The sequence below is a fragment of the Bactrocera dorsalis genome, chromosome 2, assembly GCF_023373825.1.
Source record: "Bactrocera dorsalis isolate Fly_Bdor chromosome 2, ASM2337382v1, whole genome shotgun sequence".
Lineage (NCBI taxonomy): Eukaryota > Metazoa > Arthropoda > Insecta > Diptera > Tephritidae > Bactrocera > Bactrocera dorsalis.
The window spans coordinates 48,974,218-48,989,154 of record NC_064304.1 but is presented as its reverse complement, the minus strand read 5'-3'; the positions used below and the strand labels follow the sequence as shown (position 1 = coordinate 48,989,154).

Genomic DNA, 14,937 nt, shown 5'->3' with positions numbered 1-14,937 from the left:
CAGGTATCTTATAATCCTTGGATCTTGAAAACATATAAAGGTAAGCCAATTTAAATATTTTAAATGCAATATATGTATGGCTTCTTCTTTTATTCGGATATAACTTGAGTTTTACTATAGGAAAAGTGCTTGGTATCGCTCTTTGTTTAGTATAATCCGAGTAAAGTAGAAATATCTAATTTTCTTAGCAAAACAATCAGGCAATCACAAAATTAAGTAGACAACATATTTTTTTTTTTTGACATCAAGTAATCTTTCCAACAGAGAAAAAAAAGAGAAAGCAGGCAGACAAGTAAGGGGCGGGACGAGATAGGTGACTTTTAAGTCCAGTTTTCCAGCGGCTTTAACTTTAAATGATTTAGAAATATTTTCCGAAAAAATTTACATAAATGAATTTGATTTTTCAACTCCAATAAATTGTTATTTGTTTTCAAATGCTCAGCAGCGCCGCTTGCTCCCACCATTTTCACCTAACAATCGAATCAGCAATTTGGGCTTTAAGCATGATAATCTCTGCTTGCGAGAACAAAGTGAGATGAGCGATGATCAGTTGTACTAGGAGTACTTACTGCTCGATGATATAAAAATGAAGTTGAAAAGGAAAGAAAAACAAAAGGTACTTTAGACGCTCATGAACCCTCAGCGCATCACAACAAATTTAACTGTGCGGACACTGTAATTGTTTTAGAAATCTAACGACATGTAAAAAATTAGATAGGCTTAGATTAGTGAGTGTAGCCTAAAATTCCGCGGGTACCCGAATGGACCAACTTCGATGAAGACGCAGACATGTGATGAAACTGAAAAACTTTTCTAGTCAAACTGCTGGCTAAATTATACTGATACTGATTATCCGGTTGTTGCTGGTCACCTTTCAGAACTTGACTTGAACAATTTTTGTCAGAGGCAAACGCCAAAATTTTGTTAATTTTTTCACTTGTCATATTTGTACCGGCATTCGCATCGCGGGGAGAATCAGCTGACCCGATCTGTTTTTGCAGTCCCATTTCGGTTAATATAATTTCAAGCTGCATTTTGCATCACCATTCACCGAATAACAAACGTCACTGGTGCCGTCTCATTTATGAGTTCGCGTTCGCGTAGGTTGTGATTTTCTTATTATGCCAATATTTATTTACGTGTTTTTGTCGCCAATAATTGACACAGTATTTGTGACGCGACCGCATCACCCAGCCATCGCTAAATTGGCTATTGCGCGCGTAACGTGAGCGTGCAAAATTGCTTTTATCCGGCCGTAGCATTCCACTTAAGCATGTTGCAATTCTATGTGGCAGTATATAGTTTTAGCTCAGCTTAGTTTGACTCAGCTCCGCTCAACACGTCTTAATTTGGTGGCTTAGTTCAATAACGATCGTGTGCAATTGCATCGAATTCAATTGAAGTTGCTTTGCCACTAAGATCATTTTAGTCGGTTTGTGTGACGTACCCGTTCGCATCAACCTACTGATCTGGCTAAATCACGCTCGGTATATTTCTTTCTTTCGCCTACATTCGGATGACTCGTTTACCATATTGTTGGCAAATCTAACGGTTGCTGTCTATTCCATTTGCGACGCACAGATTGAAAATGCTAATTCAGTGAGCAGTGCGATCGCATCATCAGTGTTCGATCATTCGATCTCACATTGCCAGCCAAATATGTAGTAAGTATATATACATATGTACATTGTAGATCGGCGGGTTAGCGATGTTGTTGTAATTACATTGATGATCGCAATAATGTTGTTGATGCGATGGATCTCAATAATGATATTCCCAATTTCGTTGATCAACGTAATGTTTTTATTTATTTAAAGTTGGCTTCTGCGCTACGTCAGCTGGCCAAATGGATCTGTGAATTGGTCGTGTGTTCGAACAATTTTGTCAGCAAATTGTGACGTGCGTTCTTTACTCGTCTTTCTTTTATGTTAATTATTGTTTTTCTTTTTATGTTTTTGAAATCCTATTTTTATGCTTACGCAACATATCGCCATTGAGTATAATAGTTGTGTTAACTTAATAGTTAAACGCCACTTAGCAAAAATCTATAAAGTGGGATAACTAAGTTCCATTCTTAAAGAAGTCTAATCCGGTATCCCTTATATAAAGATTGCCGTTTCACTGGTTGAGTTTATATCACATTTGAGTTGATTACGTTGATTTTAATAAAAATGGATCGGATGTGAAGCAGAATATTCATATGTAGCAAAGAGACTAAGTGATTCTACGACCCATAATATAAGTAAATAAGATGCCAAATATGATTACAATCTCTGCACTCTTTCATGAAATAATGAATATTGAATACTTTCACAACATGTTTACTACAAGTTGTACCAAAATACATACATATAATATAAAATATTTATAAGATAAAATGTTCGGTTACACCCGCACTTAGGCCTTCCTTACTTGTTTTTTACTATATTTTCTTGATTATTTTAATGCCTTCCATTCATCGCTCAGAATGCGCACCGCTGATTTTCATTGAATTGCAAATTCGGCATTGACGTTCGCTGTTTGTCCAATGTGTTAGAATCGGATGTCAGCTTTTTTCTGGGGTGCAGGTAAAATTCTTGGGAGCCGGGTGCGTGATTGAATTCAAATTACAATCCAAATACATATTTTACTTGGCACCCAATTTTTTCTTGCTGAGACAATAGAGCCGATTTGCTTATCCGTGAAATTCCTTAAAAAATTAGTAGTTGCTTATGAATGTTTTGTGACATACAAACATACATATATACTATACGAGTGATAGCGTATCGTTTTGGTCAAACTGGGACGTATTGTCCACAATTCCACTTATTATTTCCCACAAACTTTTAATTGGCGTCATGCGAGATGTATTATTTCAAAATTGCACTGTTATTTAAAAGTAATCGCTATTCATCCACAAATAAAATTTTTTGAAGTTGTACATAAGACATCGCGAATATTTTACTCTTGAACCGAAGACATTAAATCAAGTGAAAGTCAAACAACTGCTTTGACAATAATAATTGAAATTACGGGTTGTTTGGTCCCAATATCTCCTTGTAGCCCGAAAATAAGTACTTGTATGTGGATCTGGGTATTATTATCTTACTAAATAAATTCAATGTGTCGACTTTGCTTGCCTTAAACTTAAAGTTTGGTATGTTAAAACGGACTCCTCGATGTCTAAACAAAAACCCTCTTGGCTACACCTCTGCTCATTTAACAATGTAAAGACTCATGCATTCACAATCAATTACTTTGCCCTTCCTCTCGTTCCCCCAATACTCATAAATAACCGAATTGAAGTGGGCTAATTCGGCGACGCTTGTGTGCATATTCAATGAGGCATCAAACCGATTTAGAAATCTTCGCTTTATAAATACTATAAATATATTTCTCTGAGATATTATTTTTTGTGTTTTCTTTAACTTCAAATATTTTATTCGTTTCGTCTTTATTTAGGCCGCTTCTGCGATCAAATGGTATATCTCTCTGCGATTGGAAATAGAAGTTCAGGTGAATCAGAAGTTGTAAAAGTGACTCTTTAAAATTCAATTAACGCATGCTTTATGTGACAAATTACCTGACTCTCAAGTTTGAAACAAGTAATTTGTTTTCATTGGAAAGTAGCTTATAAAAAATTTCTTTTCGCCTTCTTAACACACCACATTTGAAGGGTTAAATACAAAAACTGGGATTAACTTTTAGCAATTTAATATATTTTAGTTTAGCAAAATTCTATTAATTTCTGTCTCATTTTGAAAAATATTTATGTAACCAAAGGAGTCTTAGAAAAATCCTACACTAACATTAACTCCTTCAAAATAATCTGAGATTTCCTGTAACTTATTCACATTTAGTTTTGAATATTTATTTTATCTGATCTTACTTTAGTGTAATATTTACTTAGTATATTCATCCTTATAATTCTGATGAATCCACTAATGTAATGTAATGATAAATATTCGCTGTTTTCTGAGGTCTGTAGTTTTCCTTCGAACAAATTTTCAAAGCCGTTGGTCCTATGCAACCCTTGTTATAACGTGGAAAATCGTTTACCATTATTATATTACAATACTTGTATAAGAAATTTAATAGTATTTAATAAACTCTCCTTATTTTAAATCACTTTAGGTTGTTTGTGAGATTTGTACAGTCAGTCGGTTCAGTTTAAAAATGTGTGAAATCGTATGATGATAATACCGCCCACTTTCCATATAACGATTTCGGATTTTTTGATTTTGAATTTGCATCGAAGGCATACGATTTTTCATCTGAGATAATAGGAGAAAGCTTAATAAGCGCTGCTATCAAAATTGGACGATGAAACCGCTCACTTATAGGTGAAAATAAATATCTAGAGACCTATCCGACCAATTTCAACCAAATTTGGTCGGTGACATTATACTGAATTGGACTACAACCACGCCTCTTTCCTATTTAACACAATCTGATTCTTTCATTTTTCAATTGAAAAATCAAGCACCACTGAATATAACGGGATAAAACTTTCCACGAATAGGAGCTTTGAAGTGTGCCTTTTTATAATTAATAATTGTCCATATTGAAACAAATTATTCAAGCCACTAGGTACCGAATGTATTGACCCCAGTTCCTAATGCGAACTATTATCCAATGTATCTATGAGAGTGTGAGATATATTCCAGAAATTCGGAGACAATCCTTTTCTAATAAGACCTATCCCTATATGTCAATAACTCGTTTACTCCCCATATTCCTAATAAACAAATTTTCAAATTTCCGGCTGGCTTTTCACCGCATATATCGGAAATCTTTAGAGTTATCTTAATAACATTGAAAAGCGTGTTTTTCTTAATGAGTCTTTGTGCCTAAAATGGGAAAAATTTGGTGAAAACATTCCTTAGTCTTCGAATAGCTAATATCAAAAGTTTTAAGCATCCGTTTTAATGTGCTCATTAAATATTAATGATGATATCTGAGGTTCCATAATGAAACAGATAGAATCCTTTTATGTTAGTAATTTATAGTAATGACAAAAATAGATAAAATTGAGTCAATACAATTCTATCTCCTAAGATTTTTAAACTTCCGGCTGGTTTTAGACCACCGTATATATTCGTCAATATGTATTACATATATTTTAGTATATTTAAGTAAACGTATTATATTGGATATACTTCAGTTTAGTGCCGATAATATCTGAAATTGTTAATACTAATGTGTTTAAATGAGTTAAGCAGCCACCCACTCTACCCGGGAAAACTGGCGCACCCTGATAAGACAGCTTAATTCACCACAGCTGATGACATCAACACAACTCACCATACCTATGCACACACTCATCAAAAAGGATGGACAAGGAGAAAGCAGATACATTCGTTCTAAACAATCCGTCTGCACAACATTACGCTCTATACTACGCCGCGTCAACGCAACATACACCAGATTTCGTCTCAACCCGGTGCCTGTGAGCGATCAACTCCATTTAGCAACAATTTCGCAGTGCGATTAATTAAAACTCTGCCGATAACATTTAGGTACGAGGGCTGCTATATATATTTCTATCCTAATAATGAATATAGGAATATTTATCAACGAAAATGTTTTTTTTTTTGTTTTTTTTTCGTTGGATTTGACTCGTCTTGGAAGACCCACACGGTCGATTGCTGTTTTGTTTCGGGCATAGATCCATGATTCGTCACCTGTGACGATCTTATAAACGTCTTTTAAAGCACCGCGATCGTATTTTTTCAGCATTTCTTTACACCAATCCACACGACCCTTTTTTTTGAGCGATTGTCAAATTGTGCGGGATCCAACGAGAACAAACCTTTCTTACGGCCAGGTGTTCACGCAATATCGAATGTATGCTGGTGGGAGAAATGCACAGGCATGCCTCTATCTGAAGGTATGTTACATGACGGTCTTGCATTATCAGTTCACGTACTGCATCGATGTTTTCTGACACAACGGCTGTTTTTGGACGACCTTCACGGAATTCGTCTTTGAATTCGGTGTACCAGTTTTCCACAGTGCTATAGAATGGTGCTTCATAGCCATACAAAGATTTTAGTTCATCGGTGCACTCTTGTCGTGATAATCCACGTCGATAGTTGTGAAAAATGATCGCACGAAAATGTTCACGAGTTAATTCCATTTTTTGGCCGAGATGAATTTTTTAATTCCCTGTAAATAAAACAATTCACGATTAAATGACAAAACGTTCTGAGTGATGTTATGCTAAAAAATGTCAAACTTTCCAATGAAAATGTCAGATTGCACCTGGCAACACTTAGTGTTGCCTAGTCCAGAAATATATATAGCAGCCTATGTATATGTATTTAAAATTGTATTGTATTTTAAATATAAAACATATTAAAAGTAAATTGTTCAACCAATTACCCGTGTATTTTAATTTGAAATTTTCATCACGGCTGTGAGCGGGATTAGAATACCCTAATAAACTGCGGAAATAATCATGGTCCTTCGAGCCTCAAAGATAGGCACTATAAAATAAGATAGATGGTACTTTAATACAATCTAATGGACAAAAGTTTTTTTAAAATTGTAATACTAGTTAATATGGATAGAGAGATGGTTTAGACCTTGATTTAAACCTCATATCTACAACATTCCAATCTTCTGGCTGAGTTTTTCGCATCAACTCAATATGCGAAAGATGTACTTATGTATCTTATTTGAAGATGATTTTAATATAGTTCTTGCTGACTGGAAGTAAAATAAATTTATGCATACATATTATTAATTTAGCCTATATCCTATATTATAAGTTAATAGATACAAATTTGTAAACCATTCGGTTTCATCGACCAATGAATGTTCAACTCTATCGCAACAATTTTAATACAATGTACAGTTTCGCCTACACCAGAAGGTATTTCCATGCTTTTGATTTTTGCAAGCTGCAAGAATATAAAATGCTCGGTTTCACGAGACATATATGTACATACATACTCGTACATTCCTTATTTGTTTCATTTTATTTTCCTTACTGATTCCGAAATTCTCCACGGCCAGTATTTTTTCCGTGATTGTGGTTATTTGTTAAATTGCTAATCAATTGCCTTTCAAATTGGCAACCCGATCACATAGGCGGCGGTATTAAAAATATATTTTGGCTTTATTATTTATAAAGATTTGCGGCGGCAAGCTGCTTGCCGCTTACTTAATACCATTTACTGCTAATCTTACATATATATGTATGTATGTTTGTTTGTACTTGTGTAGAATACAACATTTTTTACTGCTTGCGTTTATTTCAAACTAGTTAAGACATCAGAAAAGCGTACAGAAAAGTCTCAGCTTACCACAAAAACACAAAATAAATATAAACTAGTAAGTAAGGGCTAAGTTCGGATGTAACCGAAATTTCATACTCTTGCAACTTGAAATACCTACAGCTGTTCGAAAAAGTTCATATTTAAAAAGTTGCGAAAGAATTCAATATTCATCATTCAACGAAATCGAAAATAGTTATTATTAGTTATTTTATAGATAATTTATTTTAATAACTAAATTAGGAGCCTATATTTAATACGTGGAGTTAATGTGCAGTTAATTTAGCTAAGGTATGTTACATATTGACTGATATACAATAGTATCAAGTCAACCGGAATTCTGAAAATCTTTTGTTAGGTATCCCGATGTATGAATTGTATTTGGCTGCCGGAAAGAAAAAAGTTTGGGCGGTACCACGCGCTTCTTTCTACTTTAAAACCGGCTCACAAAATATCTTCTTGTGCCATCCTGACCCCAAAATGTAATATCGGTGACGCATTTTGTATTTCGTAGTTTTTAACTAAACTGTTGTCTCATCCTATTTCATCTATTTTCACCCTGGACTTGAGTGATATAGCTTGAATGGTTCGGGAGATATATGTATACATCAAACCAACCTATAAGGAAGCGCCGCAACGGCCACGTTTTTAAGACAAACACTTGGATTTCACATCTTGTTTTTTTTATATACCCCCATTCTTAACTCGATTATTTTTATTTGATACAAATAACCGTTAGGGTAACAAAACTATTATACTCTGTGACAACATGTTACAAGAGTATAAACATATTTGGAGCAATTCAAAACAACCGCCGCTTAGTATTTGAAATGTGGTTTTTGCAATGAGCATAAGTGTCAATCGATTGTGTGTGCGGCAGGCTCTCGGAGTTTTCTAACCTCTTTGATAGTAAGAATGTTGAAAATAAATCTTATTTTAAAATTAAGAACATACCTATGTTTTTATTCTACAGCAACAGAAAAACTCCTACAACAATACAGGCATCAAACTTTTTTTGATCTCGACGATGTATTTTCATATTCCTTTGCAGAAATATGCCGCATCTACTATAGTCTTTTTACAGCTGCCGCTGTTGTAGGTCCTAGCACGTTAGAGCAGTAACAGAGTAACAACAACCTGCGACCTGCCTAAGTTGGCAAGCAAGTGAGCTGAGGGCGTTTACGCCGCACATTGTGAACAATGACGACAACAAATAATGTAAGAAATAATGAAATAAATGAAAACTACGAGATGAGACCGTTAATTTATGCAAGATCTTCTATTTCATTTTGTTTTTGCCACTGTCACACGCTCTCTCTTAGCTGTTGCTTGCTATAATCCACTTCTCACCTCAAATGTAAAATTCCAATTCATTGCCCCGCCAGTGCCTCCTTTAGTGACATAGTGACACAGTCACCGTGCCTCACGAACATGAATTGCCTTTAGGTTTTCTCTGTTCAATGCGACGTCTGTTAGCATTCGTCACACAAAGCTATATGTATATAATTCCGATCAATTCATTCACTCGCTTGCAATTGGGTTAGTTGGTTTCTCTTGGACTTTAATTTGCTATTGTTTATATTTCGGTTTATATGTGTCACTTTTCTGTTATCATTTCATTACTTTTTGTATTTTCATTTTGCCTTCTTTCAATCAAAAATATACTCTTTGGCAGCGGATTATCCAAATGATATTTTTATATTTCTCCTTTGCTCTCAAAAAAGTGTAATTTTTTTTAGGTCATCGTTGTTGTTGGCTAAATAATTGTGTCACTGTTATAATTGAGCAGACATCATTATCATCTTGGGTGAGTTTTTGATTTCGTTACTGGTTCATTTATAATACTCGTGCAACATGTTCTTACAGAGTCTAATACTTTTGTTCACCTAACGGTTATATGTACGTATCACCTAAAACTAATCGTGATAGATATAGGGTTATACTCGTATATAGATATATAAGTGATCAGGAGGACGATATAAGTAAATAGAAATCCGGGTTTCTCTCTTTCTAACCATTAGTACGCCTGTACAAGCTGTAACTTGAGTAAAAATTGAGATATCTTCATGAAACTTGGTATGCGCATTTCCTGGCAAATAAACTTACAAGTTGGAAGGTGGGCTTAATCGGACAAATGCTAAGGCCAGAAAACGTCATTAACCGAAAACGTACAAAGTATTATAACTAACGAAATAAACTAATTAATAGTGGGCGTGGCTCTGCTAAAAAATTTAATAAACAATAAAGACACAACAACTAAATTCGATGAGCAAAATATTACAAGAACTCCTGCCGATAGTGTCTCCGTGCTTGGTCAGGGCTATTTTCAACCAAATACGGTACGTAACATTTTCTAACGTTCTTATGTCACAGCGCGAAAATTGGCGATATCGTACTACAACCGCGCCACATCCCCTAATAAAACAAAATTATAAATTACGTTTGATTCCTTCACTTTCTAGTATATTACTCAAGGCATAGTTAATATTGTATAACAAGATAAAATATAGCACTAATAATTCCTTTAAAGAATGCCACTTTATGAGCCAAAACCCTTCAAATCGAATAAAAAGTTAGGGAAGCGAATATTTGGACTTCAGTTTCTATAGTTGACTTTTTACCGCGAATATCGGTCAATGTGCAAGATATACATATAATTCGGAGAGAATCATTTCATCATGGTATGTCTGCGTGCTTTAAATAGGTTGAATCGAGTCAAAACTTCCCTGAGCCCCCGTATACCTAATATAAGCATTTTCGAACTTAAGGACCATTTTATACCGCATATATCGGACAATAGGTAAGTTATCTCAATGAAAATGAGAGACTCACATCGGTTTATCATTGTGCCTAAAATACTTGTATATAAAATTGGACGAAAACTGGACCTATATAACTAATATCTAGATTTTCGAACATCTGGCTGACCTTTACTCCACACCCAGGGAACATTTATTTAACATTTGGCATGTTAATAGTATGTGGTATTTGCAAAAATAGATAAAATGGGATCGATATTACTCCAACTCCCACATACTACATATAATGATTTTCGTTTTTCTAACAAATATTATGCCGAATACGTCGGTCAGTGCATGAGTTATGTATAGTATATTTATTTATATAAAAAATTGCTTGGATTCCGATTCTTTTTTTGCACCTATTCCCTGGCTTTGATTCCTGCAAGTTTTAAGAGTATAAAATGTTTGGTTACAACCGAACTTAGCCCTTGCTTACTTGTTTTTCTTAATTTCTCTGAGAACCACTAAGTAAAGTCAGTTTGTTCATCTGCACTATTCTTCTGATTTTTGATAGTGATTTTAAAGTTCTTTTTATTTTACTATTGTTTTCATTAGTTTTCTACTACTTAACTCTCCATTTTATTTGTGCCTTATACGTATTTAGATTTCGCCAAACACTTCATATCATTTTTTTGGTTTATTTGATTTATTCTACGGTTTTTAAATGGTTTTCCTGTTGATGTTTGAGTAAGTTTTTAAATTGCTTGATAGTTTATAAGTATTATCACTATCTTATTTTCTGTAAGAATGGACCATCATATCATTTCATTTTTAAATGTAATTCAACAACAGCTTCTGACGAATGCTCTTCACCTTGAGGTGATAAGTCTACACCAACATAAACAACAAGATATTGTAAGCGAAAAAGAAAAAATTTAAATTAATACAGGGTGATACTTTTTGTATAAAATATGCATAACGTTTACTGTTTTCTTAATAAAGATCATGTCATAGTAACTGACCCCTTTAGGAAAGTCTGTTGATATTCCTTTATTTTTCTTGAGATGAAAACGACTACTGTTGCATAACCTTTCGTTATGCCTACAATGCTCAACAAACGTAAGCACTCTGAAACAGGAATATACTGTTATTAAATTTCATAAAAAAAGGCTTTCGATTTATCAATTTCCTTTTATTTAACGTTTTCATTTATTTGGAAATTCGAAATAATTTAAATAACAATTTATCGAGCTTAAAATTGACCACGATGCGCAACTCTCATAAAATTCATGAATCAGCAAATGTAATTAAAAATAGGCTTTATGGCACCACACAAGTATTTACATATTTTTAAAATATTATGCTATATAAAAAATATTTATTAATTGCACTGACTTTATCACAAACAAAGAAATCTCGAAAACCTCAAACCGCTGCCTGCGATCGCCAACCGTGAACAGCCCAAAGCAAACGAGTCGGTGTCAATTAACACTAGTACTCAAGAACATATTAAGGAATATTTTATTTTATAATGCAATCCACGTTTAAGTCTACGCCTTGGGTAAAGGCGACCCTTATCTTATTCCTCCTTTAATGCCGCGTATTCGACTCTTCGCCGCGTTGTCATTGTCGCGAGACGGCAGTGAACTTAAAAATCTGCTTGGCTTAATCTTTATGGGCGAAAGACGCGCTTTCAATGGCGCTTTATTGCCAAAAAAGCAGACATTCATTAGTTGCGGAATTTACGAGAATTACCAGCCAATAAGCTGCGGAACAAATTACAAGGAATCAGTTATGACATTCGGCGGCGAATGCATTGTCAATTGGCAGGCGAAAAGTGACGCCGTAAACATGATTTTAATAGGAGAAAAGCAATGGTCAATAAGTAGTCGATTTTTATGAATGTCAAGTATACACCCAGTATGCGTGTGTGATATTTATGACAATGGCATAGTACACAACGGTCGAATTAATGGTGAATAAAAATCAAATTTGTTGCCAAATCACTTCGCCAAAAAGCGACGAACTGAGTGCTTACTTGCTCATGTAAGCATATCACTGAGATGAGCAGCAGAACTTGCGACAACAAATTCTAATTTTGCAAAAATCCTCTGTAGATAGAACTTTATGAAAGACATATTTGTTGTGGATGTCTTTTTGTAAATTTGCTTGATCGTGGGGTTGGGGTTAGAGTTTTCCGAAATTGATATTTATTTACTGACTCCCAATCATAAACTAGCGTCATTTTATTTTTTTAATAATACACATATACTTATGTATTTACCCCATTAAACATTCGCTTTGATTTTATTGTTTGATTGACTGACTGTCATTCACCCTTAATAATTTCATAAATGCCATTTTTTATTATCAAATTAAATTTGAGAAGCCATTCTGTGTTTGATTCTTCTTCGTGGTTGCATACAACAGCCATAGCAGCACAAATTTTTTCTTTATTTTATTTTTTTCATTACCTTACAATTGCGTGCTGCAATTGAATTTCGTTAATGTGCAACGTGTCGTCATGACGTCATCGGCTTCATGTGGCAGCGTCGATTTTCACAATTCCAACAGCAGTCAGTTTTAGTATGTTGCAACCCCACAGCATTTCAACTCCAGCACATCTCATTCAATTATAGCAAATTAACAGTTTCGAGTGTGTGGCAATTATGGCATTCGCTGTATAATTAATCAAAGAAACATGACCGGCCAACGGAGAAGGGTTTGAAAAGCAGCCGCTGGAATTGTTCGTGGCGCGAGCATAAAACGGTTGAGCAGCTCGCCTGCTTAGATAAAGAAAGGCATCTTAGCATAATTAACTATACTTATCATTTAATTAGAATACATTTAGTAAGTTGGCAGAAGGCAGACACTGAAGACCTGAGGTAGCTTAGCTCTCTCAGCCCCTTGCAATCGCTTTTTTACTTTTGGATAATCGAATTATGGATTTTAGTATTGTTTTTCCGGTTTGATGATTTAACGTTTCCATTGCAGCTGCATTTTTGTTACTACAACCCAAGTTATTTGAATTTTGATAGCAAATTAAAGGCTAAACAAATTTTGTATTTTAAGCTAATAACATCACGAATGCTTGTGGTTAAAAGCTGAACGGCTTCAATCAAGCAAACTGCGTTCTTACTTTTGCCAGGGCACAATAGACCAAAAGTCGCGGTGCAATCCTCACCTATTTATCTTATCTTACTTTTGCTTTATGCGAACTTTTTGCTCCCTACACATTATCAAACTCGGCGCTCAATTCAGAAAAAATACTATATTTAATTACGACATTATTAATTATTCAAAATAAGCTTACGCAATCTCTTTTAAATTGCATAAAATTTTAATCATATTTGGCGTTCCGTTGTTTTCTGAATTCTAGCACGTTTATTCCAACTCTTTTTTTTAATTTTTCTATTTAATTTCTTCGTTTGTTAATTTTCGCTTCGATTACCATATATCATTTCATTAGGTATAAAACGCTTCCTCTTTTGATGATTCGAAAAGATATCTTGGACTCGCAAGTGCTCAGCAGATTTTTTGTTGAAAATTTGAAGTGTTTTAAAATCAATTGAACTACCAGTTTTAAGGCGTAACTTCAGGGTCACATCGTCGAACAAATGCGAACCAACCGCTGTGCACGCACACACTTATACAGCAGCCACAACAAAATTAAAAAATACTGAGTTAGCTATTAAAAGCTAAAATCTTAATCAAATATTTATAAATGAAATTCAATTCAAACGCAACAGGTCCGCTACTCTGCTCATTCGCTATACAACGGTATATATGGATATACAGATGTGAGCATGTGTGTGTACATCATGAATTGTGTGTTTTTCAAATGTTTCACCGTCCGGTTTTTTAATTGCCAATAGATACAAGATTTCTGCGTAAATTAAGATTTATTAGCATTTTTATTGTTTTTTCATGTTTTTATTTCAAATTTTATTTTTGTCTGTGCTTTTGTGTAATATGCTATTGGCGATGTGCTATTGTTTATTGGCATGGGCAGCCCACATACATATTTACTTATATTTGCTCGTGCGTATGTACATATGTAAATGTGACAAATGTCCGAAAATGTCAATTTGTAAAGCAACTTAGTATTTTTATTATTTGCACCTACTTAAAAGAGCAATAGAAGTAACACGCACTTGAGTACAGATATATGTACATATTTTGTATGTGCATACTATATATGCGTGCTCGTATACGCCCAACCATTGTTAGAATTACGCCATAAGCTGGTTGAACGCTTCTGTGGCAAACATAAAATCATTTTAGCAACCAACCGCCTTTTGTGGACACCTGCGCACCCATTAACACCTGTGCCGGGTTGTGCTATGCTGTCGGCGCTCGACCACCGCTTTGACACCGATTTTCACACCGCAGTCAACGGTGGCATGGAATGTGCTCTTATGAGGCTCACCTTTTCCGCTTTGTTGCAAAAGCTTTTATTAGTGTGCTCAGACGCGGACAAATGCACTTTAAGGCTACCGAGACAACTCCCCTTCCATATACGCGACGCCGGTGACTTGTATTATGTCATCGCAACGAGTCTTATGGCATGTGTGCATATTTTGGGCTTTGAAAACTAATGAATGTGCTTAATGGTATTTCGAAATGTGGTTTGCTACTGCGGCAAGTAAAGAATTCTTGGTATTTCGTTATTCGCATTTTGTTACATAATTTCGTTTCGCTTTTTAGTGCGATTATTCCACGAAGTAATATTAATAGTTATCAAGGATCGTAGCGTAAGAAAATAATATTTTACAACTAACACATTTTTAATCTAATTGTAACCTTTATACACATTTTCTTGCCTAGATATTATATCAATTCCGACATGAGTTTACCATTTTTTAGAAATCTCACATATCTTCTGGATTTTGTATAACTATGTATACGAATTTTTAACCAAACATATTATGGTGTCG

At 34.6% G+C, this 14,937-nt stretch overlaps 1 protein-coding gene across 5 annotated transcripts in view; it reads left to right on the top strand.

Annotated features, from left to right (window-relative positions):
- LOC105233785 (rho GTPase-activating protein 7) overlaps window positions 1-14,937 on the top strand; it is a 248,151-nt gene that overhangs the window by 101,335 nt on the left and 131,879 nt on the right. For all 5 annotated transcript variants that reach the window (XM_049447126.1, XM_049447128.1, XM_049447127.1 and 2 more), the window contains one exon: window positions 4-40. The gene's annotated coding sequence lies outside the window, so the exon portion shown is untranslated. The remainder of the gene's footprint in view (window positions 1-3; window positions 41-14,937) is intronic.